Source organism: Microtus oregoni, unplaced genomic scaffold, assembly GCF_018167655.1.
Source record: "Microtus oregoni isolate MIOR12 unplaced genomic scaffold, Mior012 000004F_ref0000308, whole genome shotgun sequence".
In the NCBI taxonomy this organism is placed as follows: domain Eukaryota; kingdom Metazoa; phylum Chordata; class Mammalia; order Rodentia; family Cricetidae; genus Microtus; species Microtus oregoni.
Genome location: NW_024543063.1, coordinates 4327522 through 4344095, shown reverse-complemented (window position 1 = coordinate 4344095; position 16574 = coordinate 4327522). Strand labels below are relative to the sequence as shown.

General features: G+C 49.9%; 1 protein-coding gene across 7 annotated transcripts in view; it reads right to left on the bottom strand.

The window, feature by feature from the left end:
* Positions 1-16230, bottom strand: part of Hdac4 (histone deacetylase 4) — a 257499-nt gene extending 241269 nt beyond the window's left edge. For 6 of the 7 annotated variants that reach the window (XM_041649678.1, XM_041649681.1, XM_041649680.1 and 3 more), the window contains exon 1: positions 15367-15658. The gene's annotated coding sequence lies outside the window, so the exon portion shown is untranslated. Of the gene's footprint in view, positions 1-15366; positions 15659-16108 lie in introns of those variants that run through there. The other variant, XM_041649679.1, reaches the window with a different exon arrangement.
* Positions 16231-16574: the final 344 nt, after the last annotated feature.

Sequence of the window (16574 nt, the reverse complement as noted above, 5' to 3'; positions counted from 1 at the left end):
GTGGCTTCAATATTAGGACCCCAGCTTCCTGCACTCTTTCAGTCAAGCACAGAATCCTACCACTGGCAGCTGGCTGCCCAAGCTAGTCAGGGTGTGCACCCACGGAACAGATTAAAATTAGGCACCCTAATTATTAAACTGTCACTGTAAAAGCCGGGAATACCATTTTTTAAATGAATAGGAGAATTAATGGATTTCTTCATTTGCTTGCATTTGTGCTACTCAGCCTGTCTTTTATTATCAAGGCAGTCATAAAAAATGCTTCTGCCACATATGCAAATTAAATCATTAGTATTTTCCCAATTACAGTAACTGCTTATTTGTATTGCTGATCTATTCTTTCAATTTAGTTCTCTTAATATTAATGATATTAGAAATGCTTTAATAAAAATTCTCAGGCAATCAGAAACAAAATTCTTATTATATACCTTTCTGATCATGTAAATGGAGGACTACCAAGTAGTAACCTGGATGGTTCACCTCACAGAAACTGAGGGTAAACCCCAAGAGATGTAGGGCCCTCCCCTCTATGTAGGTTTGCCCACTTCTCCAGAGATCCCCACAACAGAGAGAGGTGGGCCAGAGCGTCCTGGACACAGCCCGACCTAAGTGACAGCTTCTACTTTCTCTAAGGCCAAATGAAAGGTACCTCTGAGATTAATATACCCATGCTAAAGGCACCTATCTAACAGCATACTCATCTTGCTCTGGTTTCCCCAGTACCCAGAAGACACCTGGTTCCTGTGCCACCCCATCCCAAATGCTCAGGAAAATCCCGTATCACGTAGGTCCAGCACTGCCCCTCACTAGTGGGGCCTGGCCCTGCTCTTCCCGTAAGAGGTGCAGCCTTGTACAGACCTTTGTCAGCCACAAACTTCGACACAGAGTATGAGCAAGATATCAGCAAACTGTGAGTCTGGAATCTGTGCAGAGATTGTGTTAGACCTAGAAAACTCATCTAACCATGTTCAGGTAAGAGGAATCCTCTCTTAACCAAGTGGAACCATCTGGGAAGACTGGGTACCTTATAAATGAACCTTCCAAGAATCTCAGAGAAATACACACCAAGGACACGGTCCATGGGTAGGGCAACCAAGAAAAGTTCATCTCCAAACCCAATACACTGAAGGACTAGGCAAACAGTCTTCCCTGTTCTGATGAAAGACAACCCCACCCCATCCAACTCACAATGCTCCTCTCAGATAGCAGGACTTAGAGGCTGACCCATACAAGAGAGAGAAAAGAGACAGACAGGTACAGAATGGAATAAGAAAGAAGATGCTGATAAGTCCATACAATTCTGCAGAGTGTGCGGAAAAATCTAATCCCTGGGTAAGCCGCACCAATTGTGGCCAAGAAGGACAAGAGCAGAAACCAAGGGAGAGAAGCTGAGAGACAGATGCACCTGTGTACACGCTCAAGGAGCCAACAGACACTGGCATCTCAGCTGGTCAGCTCGCCTCTGCAGTGGTTGAGTAACGGCGTGCAGTGTCCTATCTCCTCCAACAACACCCTGTATAGGGAGAAAGAAATGACCCCAGGGCACCTCTGACCATGACTGCTAAGAACTGGTTGCATGCCAAGCCACACTGACCAAGGCAGGTTTTAAGTACCTAGTGTCTAAAAGACCACATGTTCTTAATCTGAGATGGCCAGGATATCTGGTGGGCTCCAAAGATCCATAACCCCTCCAGATATGTGCAAAATGGCATTTGGAAGGTTTTTATCCCCTCTCTGTGAGGGAGCCTTCAATAAAAAGGAACTGCCCTTCCTCCAAAGGAGCAAGGACTGACTGCTAAGATGGGTCTGGCTGCTTTACCACATACATACTGGCTGTGAAGTACACTCCCAGGGCCCTTCTGCTTTTAGCCCTAAAATGTTCACTGTATTAAATATGGCCTAGAGTAATTTTGTTTTTGTTTTCCAAGACAGGGTTTCTCTGTGTAACTGTCCTAGCCATCCTGGAGCTCACTTTGTAGACCAGGCTGTCCCCAAACTCAGAGATCTGCCTACTTCTGTCTCCAGAGTCCTGGAATTAAGGCATGCATACACTACCACGTCTGGCCAAGGATGAGGTTTTAGCAGTTTAAGATAAACTTCCACATTCATGAATCCACAGGTCAAGGACATACCGACAAGAAATGTCTCCTTATACGTCTTCCAGGTTACCACACTGATGTGGGTAGGGGCCAGTGCAAGAATACAAGTAAGCCCAGAGGAGGGAGAAAACAAATACTACACGGCGCGCGCGCACACACACACACACATACATACACACACACACACACACACACACACACACACACATATGTGTATACACAAGGACCCAAGACTGATTTTCACGGGGTATGCCCTGTTCTTCTGATGATTCTCTCAGGAATCAGGACTCACATGACTAGGGTCCAAACACTCCCCACCCCTCTCTCCAGCACTAACCATGCACACGTCTTAGTTGAACTTTGCTGCCTCCTAGCCTCCCTCATACCAGGAGGCAGAGAAAGTGTTCTTCTTCTCAATACACTGGGACAAGCAGGACAGCTACTCTCAAAAGGAGGACGCACTCAGTTCTGGAGCCCTTCAAGGTCCAAATGTAAGGGGATTCTGGTCACCTTCTGCCAGTTTAATAACAAGAGAACTCAATATAGAGAAGGTAGGATGGGCAGTGATGTGTTGGAACACACCTTTAAACCTCGCACTTGGGAGACAGAGGCAGATGAATCTGATTTCAAGTCCAGCCTGGTCTACAGAACAAGTTCCAGAACAGCCAGAGCTACACAGAGAAAACCTATCTTGAAAAAAAAAAACAAAAAAAAAAACAAAAGAAAATGAAGAACAGGTGCCCAGAGGCAACCTATTCCCAGCCTCAAGCCTGTGAATAACTCTAGGCATGAGACTTAGCTGTATAAGAGCAGCACACACCTGCTTCGGTTCCTGGACAGGAAGAGGTAGCATGGCATGCCTTGGACCCTATAATCGTGGCCTCCACCACCACTCCTCACAACTCACCAAGAGGGCAGGAGGAAAGAAGGACAACAGTCAGTACCAAGGCTGTGACAGTGTCACTAGAGTCAGAAGTGTACTGTCTGGCCATCAGAGACAACTAGGGCAATCACCTGCAGCTCTGTCCTAACAATACAAACTAGCCCAAGGCAAGAATTCATAAAGGCCTGGAGCAGAAAAGCCCAGAGTTTCCCAAACAGGGCCAAGGCAATGTGTCCACTGAGGAAGGATATAGGAAGGAACCTGCTTAAGGGGGCTGAATCAAGCCAAGAGAACCCTGAAGATGAGGCAGATATTAGAGGGACAATGGCATGACCGGGCGTGAGGGGGAAAAGATGAGAACAGGTAACAAGTAGAAAAACCAGAGGCTAGGGTCTGAGGGAAGATCAGGTCCAAGCCAGGAAGGCATCCCTGGAGCAATCACATGACAAGTCAATGTCATAGCCAGGAGAGGGTCAACCCTGAAACAGGAAGAAGGATCATCAGTACTGACAGGGAAAGAGATTGCACCAGAAGCAGAAATAATACCAAGACCACCAGGACTGGGTCACAGGGCCCTGGCCACAGAATGACCCATGAAACACAACTTTGAGGTTAACTTCCAAGGAAGAGTATGAATAAGGTAAATTTCCATGGACACCAGAACTGGCAAGCCAAGTAGGGACAAAGTCTGGTGCCCTGGATGATTCCAAGAACATCCAAATGAACAATATGGAGCCACAAAAAGATGGAGAGTGGAGTCCTCAGGACAGAAGCATCCTCTGACATACTCCAGGGTTATCCTGGCAAAGACTGAGGCCACAGTTATACCTGAAAAACTAAGAGGAATGCCCTAAGGAAAGAGGTCAGCACTAAATTTAAGTGTAAGTCCTGGCCTCTGAAGCCTAAAAACCAAGGCCTTATCCGCCCAAAGCCTGGCCCACTCAAGGGTATTTAATGAGATGACACTTAGGACTTCTGCCCTGGAGAGGACTGCTCAGCATTCTTAGCTCTTAAGATTAAGGCCCAGCATTTCCATGCAGAGGAAGAATTGGGTAAGGACCATACTCCCTAAGTAAGGAGCTCATCACCCTAACCACCACCTCAAGCACAGTGTCCCCAAGTCTTCAGTTCCTCAGTGAGTGATGGTGAGGAAAACTGAGCACTGGCTGACCCTCACCCACCAGGAATCTATGAGAGAAATCTAAATTCACGGTGGATACGGGCTCTATGTACATATGCATATGCTTACAAGCATGCGTGTGTGCACATATCTATGTACATGCATGGGATTAGGGGTTGCATTCACAGAGCTAAAGCAGGGCTGAAGAAAGAGAAATGGGAGTGTAGCTAACCAATGGCATAAACAAGGTCACCTGCCAAAGCAATTGCCAAGCCCTGTACAATATCAACCAGTAGCCAGAACATTCCCCAGCCTGTTCCACGAGGCCACTTTCTGTCCTGAGTCCTGCCACCCATGGTATAGGTCTTCAGTGTCCTTTGCCCAGGTACATAGGCCACCAACACGGCCTCTAAGAGAATCTTCCACCCTGCCTCCTATGTCAGGAAATCTGTGAAGGGTGTGCAGGCGCCGCTCTGGTCAGAATACTCTCTACACTAGGCATAGCATACCAAGGCTAAAACAGCTGTTGCCTCCCTCCACACACGTATCTGTGGCTAGCCTGTGCCTGCTGCCAGGGATGTGATACTTGATCCTTACACAACATAGCCATGGCAAGGTCCCACCACTCTGGTTGTACAGACAAGAAAACAGGAGAGGCCAGGCAAATGCCAAGAGAATAGCTCATACACAACCATGCCAGATGCACACTGGCATGTTTCTCAAAGTCTAAGCCCCTAACCACACATAGCCACCCAAGACTCAGTGGGTGCTCTTCCAACTGAGGCACTATTCCATGTGTACCCCAACTAATATGAAGGCAAAAAAGGCACAGGCTCTCAGAGCAGCTGCCAATTTGAAACCATGGCTCTCACCATGGAACTTGCCAAACTAGGAACATCAGCTTCTTCAGTGTTAGACAAGAAGCAAAAGCATCCAAGTTATGGTGCATAGAGACCATATACAATGATAGCACCGGGCCTGGTCCATGCTAGACACTAAAGAAGCAAAGGAAGATATAGCTGGCCCCACGCATGTGAGCCTCAGAAAGCAGCGAGGCTAATTCCTCTCATGCTGGTGTACGGTTAGGGGCTAGGATTCCAACCTCTGCATTATGCCTAATAACAAAATATTCAGAGACAGAAATTCTCTTGTCCATGCTGTAAATGAAGACTGGGGCCAAAAGGCCGAACAGTTGACCTGTGGCCTGCTGGAGGACCATAAAGCCCAGGCTCTGAAGCCCCTCGGTCCAATTCCAAAGTATATTCCTTCCAAAACCTCACTAGCACACAGGAAAGGGTATAGCATGGTCACTGCCTGGGCCTGAGCTATATTTGTACTATGTCTTCTCAGGAGACACTCGGCGCCTGCCCACTCCTCCCTCCTTGTGGCAGAAGTATCCTCAGGCATCTAACAGCCATAAGGACCAGGGCCAGCCACAGAGAGAAGCTGGCTAGTAGGTCTGGATGTCCTACTCTCTGTGCTTCTGTGCAGCCCAGCTACTGGCACTCTGGTCTGCCGTCCACCCTTCTGTTTACTTAGAACCCCAGCCATGAACACTCACCTCACTGGACTACAACCAGTCTCTACAACATAATCTCTTTCCACCTGGTGCCACCATAGGACCCATGTGGAGGTACGCAGTCCCTCTCTGAGGTCATCTGTATTCCCCAGTTAGCCACTGGAGGTGAATAAAGCACGACCCTGTCTCTGCAAGATGCTATGACAGAAATGTGCACACGACACTGGAGAATCCCACCCAGGCCCTCCAGCTGACCCTACTGAGCACACTCCACCTCCTAAGTAGATCGTTCTTCCCTCAGAGAGGATCACATGAGATTCAGGTCTGCAAAGTGTACAACATGGCTTGTGCTATGAGCCCGAGCTCACTCAAGGACTGCTCCAGAACTGGTGTAGAGCCTAAGGAAGATCCAGGAGCTCCAACAACCTAGCAACCGACACCCTCCTCAGTATCCCTTCCCATTCCCTCACTCTAGACAGCAGCCATTTCCATAGGCGGAGGCTGATGTTCTAGTCAGTTTCCGGAAGAGGCGAGCCCAGCACCAGCATGTAGGCTGAGCCACACAGTGCAGTCTGTGGTTCTCATGGCAGTGCCTGACTCAGAGATGTTGTAAGACCAAAGCCAGACCAACCAGCATGAACTCAAGACTCTGCTGAGGCAAAGACATTTCTCTCTGAAGTGCAAGCAGTGAAGGACTTCTGGGACACTTAGCAGGGCCCTGTCACCCATGAAGCTGACTTTTCTAAGATCAAGTGCAAGGGGGATAGGGGGAGGAATCCTTAATACATTGTAGAGGAGACAGCTCCCGCCCAGCTGGAAACTTCCTTCATCTGTACTTTGGAAAGTGGGCCAGACAATTTCCAAAGTGAGTGATGAATTGTGCAAAGAGACCCTACCTGAGAAAGCTAACACCAGAAAGATCTGTTTGACATTCAGAGCCATTATATGCTTGCTGCCTTTTCAGTCATCTCAGAGGGACATCACCTGGTCCCCTATTCTATACACCTCCACTCCTCAGGGGCTTTCTTCCAGAGTGTATGCTGCTGGCCACAGCAATCCCATGGAGAGTGACCATGGCCTTTTCCTCAGTCCTTCTTGCCCTACACAGTGTCTCTGTCCCCTGCTGTGCCACCAGATGCTGTTACATGCCTATAGCACCCATATCCTGAGCATGTTGTCATGAAGTGTCCCTCTAGTCACTGTTAGCTTGCCTAGGATGACAGTGATTCTTGCTCATATCGAGGGGGAACAGTGAAGAGGAGGGTGGAAACCGCCCAGTTGCAGGAACAGGGAAACCCTTAGTAACTGCACTTGTGGCTCAGGACCACAAAGCAGTTCTTTTCCACAATACCAGGTAGTGTACTGACAATAGAGATCTATCATAAAAAGGTCATCAGGCCACTTCCACAGCCCCTCGGGGGGACAGGACAGCACCACTGGCCAGGTACACATCACACAAAAGAGCTGCGCAGATTCAGTGGCAAAACAATTACAATCATAGGCCAGGCCCTGCCTGCAGGTAGGGACTGTAATACACAGAGTAGTGCCCTGAGGGGCTCACAGCATTCCAAAAGCAACTATCTTGAGCCCTCAAGTCCTTGGTATCCACAAGCTACAAAACAGCCCCTGCAAAGACAAAAGGCGGAGAAATTCTTGCTCCTAAATGACCCTGCTGAGAGGACTCCCAACCACAATTCTGGCAGTTGCAGAGATACCCTAAGCTAACACAGGCCTCAGAAAGTCCTGCAGTTGCATCAAAGGCCAACAACATCCCTGCAGATGACATGTTCTGCCCTTCCCACTATTCCTACCAGAGGCCTTCAAGTAAAGAGGATAAGGAGCAGCATAAGGTGGAGGAAAGAGAAAAAAGACAGGGAAATGAAGGCCAGTCCTTAAGAGTGCTCACTTGTCTAGAACCTCCAACGGGTCTCCTCTCCCTCCATCCTACAGATGGCATGAGATGCACAAAGGCCATCCAGACAAGGAAGTCATAAAGGCTAAGCTGGGGAGTTCGACTCAGGTTTGACTCAACACTCAAGCTGTCTCCAACAGCCAAGAGCTGTGGAAAGTCAGCGTCAAAACCACTATCCTAGCCCACAGGCAATGGCACCACCATGAACAGAGCCACGCATACATCCCACACCTGTAATGAGCCCACCCAAGGAGCCAGAAGACAATGCACCTCAGATAAGTAAAATCCCATTGTTGGCCTCTTTGCTCGTCTAGTTATATCCCCACTTAGATTCTGAAAATCTGTCACCAAAGCACACCCAAATGATGATCACAGTCTATCCTGGTATAGGAAATGTGGTTATTTAGGAAAGACTATTGACTAACTCTAAAAACCAACATGCTCTTCTACGAGCCTCAGCACTGTGGTTTGCTCTATGCCAGCTGCTGAAGAAAAGAGCCAGCCCTGCTGCCTGGGGACTTCAATAGGTACCAAAGCACAGAACTTTCAGGTCAGCTGCCACTTCAGCTGACAACTGCAAGAGACACTGGAGCTATTGCAAAATGACCAGGGCAGTAAAAATGAAAGGCAATATAACCTGCTATGGAAAAGGAACTCACCGCAAAAGCAAAAGTTGGGAACTCAGCAGCCCTGGATGTGTCCCCCCAGCTCAGAGAGGCAAGGGAAGTATAACACAGGAGCTGCACAGGAGTATCCAACAGAAAGGGGACAGAGATCACCAACGCCAGTCCTATCTAGTATGGACTTCACAGAAATACCATAGCAAAAGGGGCCTCACCCACTGTGGCATTTACCAACTACTTCCTAAGCTCTTTAAAGTCCAAGGGCACCTTAGACCTAACTGGCCAACCTGTACCTCCTGCCCAGGAGGCCACATCCCAAACCTCACCTAGTGGATCACAGGGCTCTAGCATGAGTTCGGAGGTGAGCAAGCTTTAAAGGGTGCCCCCTAGGCAATAAAGAGCAGAGACTGTGTGTCCTGCCACACACTGCTGACCTGCTAGCTGCCACACTACTGCAATGACATGAGCCAACAAGCAATGGCTTTGCTGCAGACACTGATGTCAAGGTGAGAGGTTGTCCTCCACTGGCTCCCAGCAAGCATCTGACCTAAATAAGCTTCTTCTCTAAGAGGTTCTGGGTGGGCCATAGAGGAAGCTCTCAGCAGCATACTTGAAAGACAGACTGAGCCCTGTCCCCTCCCCCTTGGTCTGCAGCTCCAGCTTCAGAGTAGTGTGACCCAAAAGCTTGGCACAGGGGGGCCCTTCATGATGGTGCTCAAACCCTAGTCCTAACACATACTCAGCAGAGATCCCAGCCACGAGCAACCTGGGAGCCTCGAAGATGTGTCTCAACACAGTCAGAGAGGTAAGGCACAGCAGCAGCAAAGCCAGGCATAGGCATAAGAAACAGAATCAAGGAATGCAGCCACATTAGACACCAGATGACTGCACTGCAAGGCACAGCAGTCCTTCACAAGGACGAGCTCCCTGCAGCCAGTACAAGAATACCCAGCTCTTCTCTGCTTACACACTCCAGCTATGCAATCCCTGAAGCTGGGCCATCATTCCACCATGAGGGCCTTCCCACCCTGATGCACTCCCACCACTATGGCTGACTCAAAAAGACCACACCTACTTACTCTCAGACAAATGCTCCTACCCACTCAACTTGCTCAGGCCTCTTACCACCCCAGCCACAAGGAGCCCTCTCAGACTCCCCTCTTCATGCTTCACACAACCCTGGTTCTTGGAATGGTAACCTTAAGCACCTGTTGTATGTCTGTTGCTCTTCCTAGGTCCCTATCTGCACCTGTGTTTCTTTCTGGCGGCCAGTGGTAGGGAGGAGGTTTGGGATGCTCCAGGCCTCTGTGCCAGCCACAACACAGATGTTCAACGGAGTCCCATCACCCAAGTCTAGTTTGAAACGATAACCTGGACACATTGTGAGCAGAATGAATACTTAGAAAACAACTGCAGATCCATCAGAAATATTCAGGACCTTCTTCAGCACCAGAGATCAAGGATAAGAGAAGCATAAAAACTTCTGTTTCAAAAAGAACTACTCTAGCAAAAAAGCAGCCCGTAAGGCCAATGAGGGAGTCACCATTCCCTCACCACTGGGACAGCACTCCCACTAGGAATACTGCTACAGGCTTTCAAGCCATAGATGATTTATTGTCTCAAGCTTAAACATCAATCCAACAAAAGCTCTTGACTCACAGAGATGGAATACTTCACAGACAACAGTAAACTAACAAAGCTCAACATGCAGTTTTAAACAGAGCAGACTCTAAAATGTTTATGTATGCAACCATATTAAGGGATCATGTTAAAATTATGAGGTTAAATAGGAAATAACTAAGTAATGTTATTAATTCCAAATTAAAACAAACAGGGAAAATGCCTTTAACAGGAGCAGCAGCTTGCCACCTTGAATACCACAGCCAGCCCCCACCACCCACCCATGGGACAAGCTGGGAGCATTTGCCCTGGCCAAGCACAATGGCCCATTTGCTACTTGGCAGCTGTGTGTAAGTCCTTTCTGCCTCTCACTCCTTGCTACATCACAGAACCCACTTCACTTGTATTTATGGATCTACTTAACAGCGTGTAATCTCCAAAATCAGGAGCAAGAAGTTCCCAGATGCTTGGGGGGGAGGGGGTGGCGGCTAGAGAACAGGCAATTCCAGAACAAAGCAGACAGCACAGGGGCAACGGACTGGGTGTACATCCTCACCCAGCTCTGCATCCAATTCCTGCACTGCACTGCACATGCGTTCATCAGGTACCTGAGCTGCCCATAGACCAGGCACAAAGCAAGTATGAAGCACTCTTGCCTTTTGACTCCTTCAAGTCTTCAGCCAGCAAGAGATGACATTAAACAACTAATGCCACCATAAGCTATTGAAATTGCACAACTGGATAACATGAGGAAAAAGCAAGAAGGCCTTTAAACTAAGTTGAATAGAAGACTGAAGCGAAGACATGAACTCAAGACAGAGGCAACAGGAACAGTTTGTGCAAAGGCCCAGACCAAAGACGACCTCTCAGAAGCGAGGAAGCAGAGCAAGCACAGTGAAAGCTCAGCAATGGGAGAAACACCATGAGTGAAGGTCAGGAAACCAGAGGCAAGGACCCACAGGCTTTCTGGGTCCTCCAGAGAAACCTTGAGAGGAGTTCCTGCATGGAGAGTTAGGTAGAAACCTGCTTTCATAGGTCCATTAGAAACAGCCTGCAGCATGGACTGCACAGGAGCAGAGCAGACCCAGGAGGTCAGCTCCACCTTGGAGAGCTTAAGAGTGATTCAGAGCAACAATCTCAGATTCTTCTAATGCTAAGTCTATCTACCAGCTTCCCAAGGACCTGGTTATTCTCCTTTAAAAAAGAGAAAAGAAAAAGAAATAGAGCACTAACAACTGTTTTAATACAACTACTGCACCACTTTACATTTTTTATAAGCAAAAATGTATAACTAACACCAACACATATAAACACAATGAAAGTCTCTTATGCCCCATTTTCCTGATATCCCAATGGCCAACAGTATCACCTTGGAGACTCTTAAAACCAGAAGGCCAGTCTGCAGACTGCTCTGGGCCAAATGCCTGCCTGCCTGCCTGCCTGCCTGCCTGCTATACACAGGCAGAATCCCCCCTCGCATCCCTCTGGAGCAACAAGGGTACTCACAGAGCTTAACTACTTAAATGGCACAGTCCATGCCCCGCATGTACCTGGGTATAATGTGCTTATTACAGTCTTTCATCAGAATAAATTCTAAGCTACAGAATTGCCACTTGAATGAATGGCCATTCACATTTTGATACTTTCCTGGAGAACAATTAAACATTTTACATGACAGTATATATTGCTCTCACTACAAAACAAATATGTGTAATACCTAGTGCTTACATTCTACTTAAAAGGGCCTAAGCCCCAGTCTAAGCAATTGTTACATATAATTTACATAGGACAGGAATCCTTATCACAACTCTGGGTGCTATTATCAAATGAACTAATACAAAGGGCACAGATGGAATCTTCTGTACACTGGGTTATTAGCTAAGCTCAGTCTTTTCTTCTTAGCTGCGATCTGCCTACTTGCATTCCTTCCTAATCTTGTAACAGGGAAGCTCATCCTTTTATTGTTAGTTTGCAAAAGCTCTTTACATACTGGCCATTAATCTCATAAAGACCAAATAGATTGTGTATCTTTCTCTTGTTTCTGAATCTTGGTTATGGAATCTTTCACCAGAGACTTTTTTCTTACTGTTAAATCTGCAAATATTATCTCTTAAAGCTCTATCTTGCTTTTAGGATAAGAACATTTAAATGAAGTAGTTTTTCAGTTTGTGATCCTCAAATACATGCTTCCAATAAAAATTTCCCATGTAACTGACAGACTACTAGTGAACACTAAGCAATTCTGTTTAAAGATGGACACAGACCACAGGCCGTTTTCTGCTGCCACCACCTGCTCCCAGACAGCCTCGGACCTCAAGAGACCCAAGCAAGGAACAGGATGTAGAAACCACTGGCTAACCCAATTGGACTGTTCTGTTTTCAATTTCTGCAATGCTATGGATGGAACCCAGAGCCTTTCAATGCTACCCTTGGCCCAAAATCATACACAGAAGACACAATGTAAGACAGCATGAGAACATCAGCGTTACTTCCCTGACACAGATGACACCCAGAGAACCGTGACAGCTGCAAGGACACACAACCCAACACTACACTGGAGAGGTATTCCAAATTATCTTCTCAAGGTAGCTAGCTGTGCTTGCTGTCCAAACAACAGCACTGACCTTCCACACCGAGATCTTTCTGGCCCTCAAGCAGAGGCAAAGAAGGACTCAGCCTTTGGGACGCAAGGCTGCCACTCCTCTCACACATCCCTTCTATCAAAGGATGTGTAGCATCACCCATCTCTTGTAGCTATGGGAGCAATAAAGGAAACTGGAAAGTGCTCCAAGAATGGCCCATGGCCCTGACCGCGTGCTCATGAAACACTATCTACTGATTTGTGTAATCTCCCTGATCCAGAGAGGACATCTGCTCGGGAACTTCCAGAATTCTAACCTAGTTCAGTTACATGGAGGGTTCCAGTGGAGGCCATCTGTGTGGACCTGGTATGGCCTTCCAGGAAGTAAGGAGACATGTCAGAGAGGCAAGGGCAGCAGCAAAGCCAAGAGCAGCTGCAGATGCCAGCCCACATTCCACCCTAGACAAAGCCTATACTGCGCATTCACATGAGCCCATGAGCAAACAACGGACCTCATGACAGAACACAGCCGATCTCAGCTCAGTTGAGTTCTGTAGTCATGGAGCAGGGTCTGCTCCAATGCAGCAGCACTTCTGACTCTGCCCCTCGGTCATCTGCCATGAACCTCAAAGGTCAGGGTCACACTTAATGCCCAGAGTTGGCTGAACAGTAGGTCACTGGAGAACCAAAAATCTCTTTGGGGCCCCTACCCCAGAATAGAATGGGCTACAACTAATGGGACATGGATTCAACTTTGGCTTCACCCTCTGAAGTCTACACAGTCACCCCCGAGCCTCAGAGACAACCAAAACTATGGACTGAGGCCCCCACCCCAATCTTCAAGCAGCAGCAGCAGGTGTCTCTCATTTCTGCATCTCCCTGGCTCCCTACATCAGGTATTAATGTATTACTTATGGCAGCCTCAGAGTTCTGAAAAACCATCCGTTTTCAATAGAAAATGGCATGGACGAGCTCGACGGGAGTGATGAAATTTTCTTCTGCTCTGGCAATTAGGACGGCACAAAGTCGCCTTTCCTTCGGTGCCACCCCCAACATCAAAGGATTGGAATTCAAAGCCATTCATGCTGCATTGAAACCTCACAATGAGGCTGGAAAATGGAAGTCGATTACTGGGCAAAAATATGCAGCAGTTAAAAGGAAAGAGTTATAACGAAATTAAGCTGCAGCAGCCCCACGATGTGTGGAAACTTCCAGCACTACAGCTCTTCTGGTAAACATCAAGAGGGGCATCCTCCTAACACAGATTTGAAACCGAAGCCAAGCTGGGTGCCGGGAGACCCACGAAGACAGAGTGCCATGTCATCTCGCCCACCTCGTGCAGCAGTAGCCCCTAGGCTTCTGAGGTGCCATTCAGGGGCGTTTTATGTTGCACGGCTCTCTGATACTGCTAACCACAGAACATTCCGGCTAGGGCTGCTTTGGTCACATCTGTCTTTGGTCCCTAGGCCTTCCAGGCTTGCTTGTAGTCCACAGTCCTTTTCCTCCCCCACAACGCTCCCATCTCCCCTATAAGCAGACGGCAGACCCCTAAAGGGGGCAGTGTTACCTCTCTCTGCCTTCTAGCAAACCCAGTCTCTTCTGGGTGATTACTGCTCTTTAGGAAGGCATTTGATCTTTAAAAGAAAAGCCAGAACACAGAAAACCATAGAAGTCTTACAGTGTGTCGGGTGTGTGTTTTTAAAGGCATGAAAATACTTCCCTCCCACACAAATGGGGAGTTCTTCTGGGGAAAGATGCCACAGATCCCGAGGAGTGGCAGATCTGGGAAAGCGGATGGGTCTTAAAAATAGACAACTGAACCTAGACTAGAGCTGCAGAAGCTACCTGGGAAAAAAGGAATTTTTAACTAAATCTCACATATTTTTGATATCCAAAACTCCATTCTGATGAACTTCTAACTGGGTGGCATTTTGCATTTCCAATTATAATGGAGTAATTGTGTTGCCATAGAGACTGCAAAATTCTGCAATAACTTTTGCTGCCTTGTAACTGCTATAGTGTATATTTGTGTACAAGCAGCTGAGTTTTCTTAATTCAACCTCCCTGCCTCTCCCCAAGCACTATCCCCACCACCTTTCTGACTGGATTCTGAAACCACACCACACTAGCTTTCATCAGACCGGTCCTGAAATAATGCACGGAATTATCAGAAGCAATTAAAACTCCCGGCAACCACGATCATATCATGGAGGAAAAAGCGAAACCAGGTCAAGGTGCAAGCCGCCAGCATCCCCCTAGCCCCAAAGTGCGGCGGGGCTGTTTACACGTTAATACTCTGAGGCCTTAAATGCTTAGGTGGTTTGCGGGGACAGGCAGAAAAGCCTGAGCAGAGAAAAGCAGGGAGGCAAAGTGACTACACAGGCCTTTCCTCCCTCCCCGGGCAGGCGGAGTGGCTCTCGGAAAGCAATTAGGTAGGTCTCTACAGTAATGCAATTAGGATTTAGTTAAGAAAGTCATTAGTTCTAAAATAACTTAAGTTTAATTTCTGCGACGCTTTATTTGAAAATCGTGTCACAGCAGGTCAATTTACAGCATGCAATAACCAAAACACTGCTATCAGCGGCTGCAAGTTATTAACAAATTTTCGGTGTGCATTAAAGGAGAACACGGGCTCCACACCCGGCCTTTCCGACCGACTCCCGCGGTGTGGGCTACAGCCGTGCCTTTAGAACCCTCGCTCAGGGTGGACACCGGGTCGCCTCCCGGGCTCGCGCAGCTCCTCGCCAGCCCAGCGGCGGTCCGGGCCCAGCCGCGGCCCCCACCCCGCCGCCAGCCGTCGCCGAGGGGCGTTTTCTGCAAACTCACAGGCTGACAAAGTTACATAAACGCCCCGGCCCCCGCCCCCGCGCGCCCACCTGCCCGCCCGCCGGCGCAGGCCGCTCTCCCGCCCGCCAGCCCGCGGCGCAGGGCCCCGAGGCCTCGGTGGGGCCGGGCGTCCACCTGCCGCCAGCGATCGGGCGGCGCGGACAATGACGGCCGGTGGCTTACCGCGGCGGCGGCGGGCCGCGTCTAGCCCTGCTCGGGCGCTCCGAGCCGCATCTCCTCAGCCTGCGCCGCCGCCGGCGGGCGGGCGGGCTCGGGCGGCGACGGCGACAGCAGCCCAGCCGCGTTGAGGGGGCCGGGCGTGAGGCGGCGCGGCGACGGCGGCGGCGCGAGCAGGCGCGCGGGCTCGGGCTCGGGCGGCGGCGGCGGGGATGGTGCTCCGCGGCGGCGGCCCCACAACCTCCCCTCCTCATTCACAAAAAATTGACCCACGTTGAACCATGATGCTGCTCCCCCTCGAGCGCAGAGCCGCGCTGGGATAGGCCGCGCCCTACGCCCGTCAGGCACTCCGGCCCCGCCCCTCCCGCCGGCGGCCCGTCAGCCATTGGCTTCAACGGCCTTGCGTCACCTCCCCCCCGCGGGCCCCGCCCCCTGCCTGGTTTCTAATGAAGAAAGCGTCAATTACGGCTCGGCTCCGCCTCCGAGCGCTCAGCTGCCCTCCCATTAGCCTGCGAGTCCTAAGCCCGCCCCACAGTAGCCCAACAGCCGGCCCCACTCCGCGGGCACTACAAAGAGGCTCCGCCTCTGCCCGCCCTCTTGCAAAAATTCAAAACCCCATTGGCTTCCGGGTTTGTCAATCCTTGCGAGCGGGGCGTACTGAGGATTTGTAGGCGCCAGCGATGGGAGCTTCGCTCTGGAGAAAGAGCAGGGAGCTGGGGCGGGCACTGACTGGAAGTTTTAGCCAGACCTGCTCGGCAGCCCGCGGCGCTGCCTGGGTCAAAACGGTGTGCATGAGTTCCTGTCTCATGCTCCAAGGGGGCGCAGAGGGGCGCGAACTGAGGCGGGGGCCCGGCCAGGCCTGGTTACAACCTCCATCTTGGGCAAGGCACAGGTCACGTGGGCTGCGTGCCGGAGACGCCAAGCCTGGGGGAGTGCGCAGGCGCGCCGGGCCCCGCCCTGCCCCGCGGCGGGCGCGCCGTTCGGGGGTGCGGCTCTGGCACTCGGGCTTTGAGCGCGGCCGTGGGAACTGGGGATGTAGGCCCGGGGTCGCCGTCACAGCGTCCCTGTTTGCCGGCAGCGGGTTCACAGCCGCAAGGCTGTAGCTGGCGACATCGCTGGGCGTCTGTCCACTAGGCCAGGGCCAAGCACCTATGATTGGCGTTCACAGTTGAGGGGCGTGAAAGGCTACAGTTTCTGGCGCCCTTGGGTCCAGT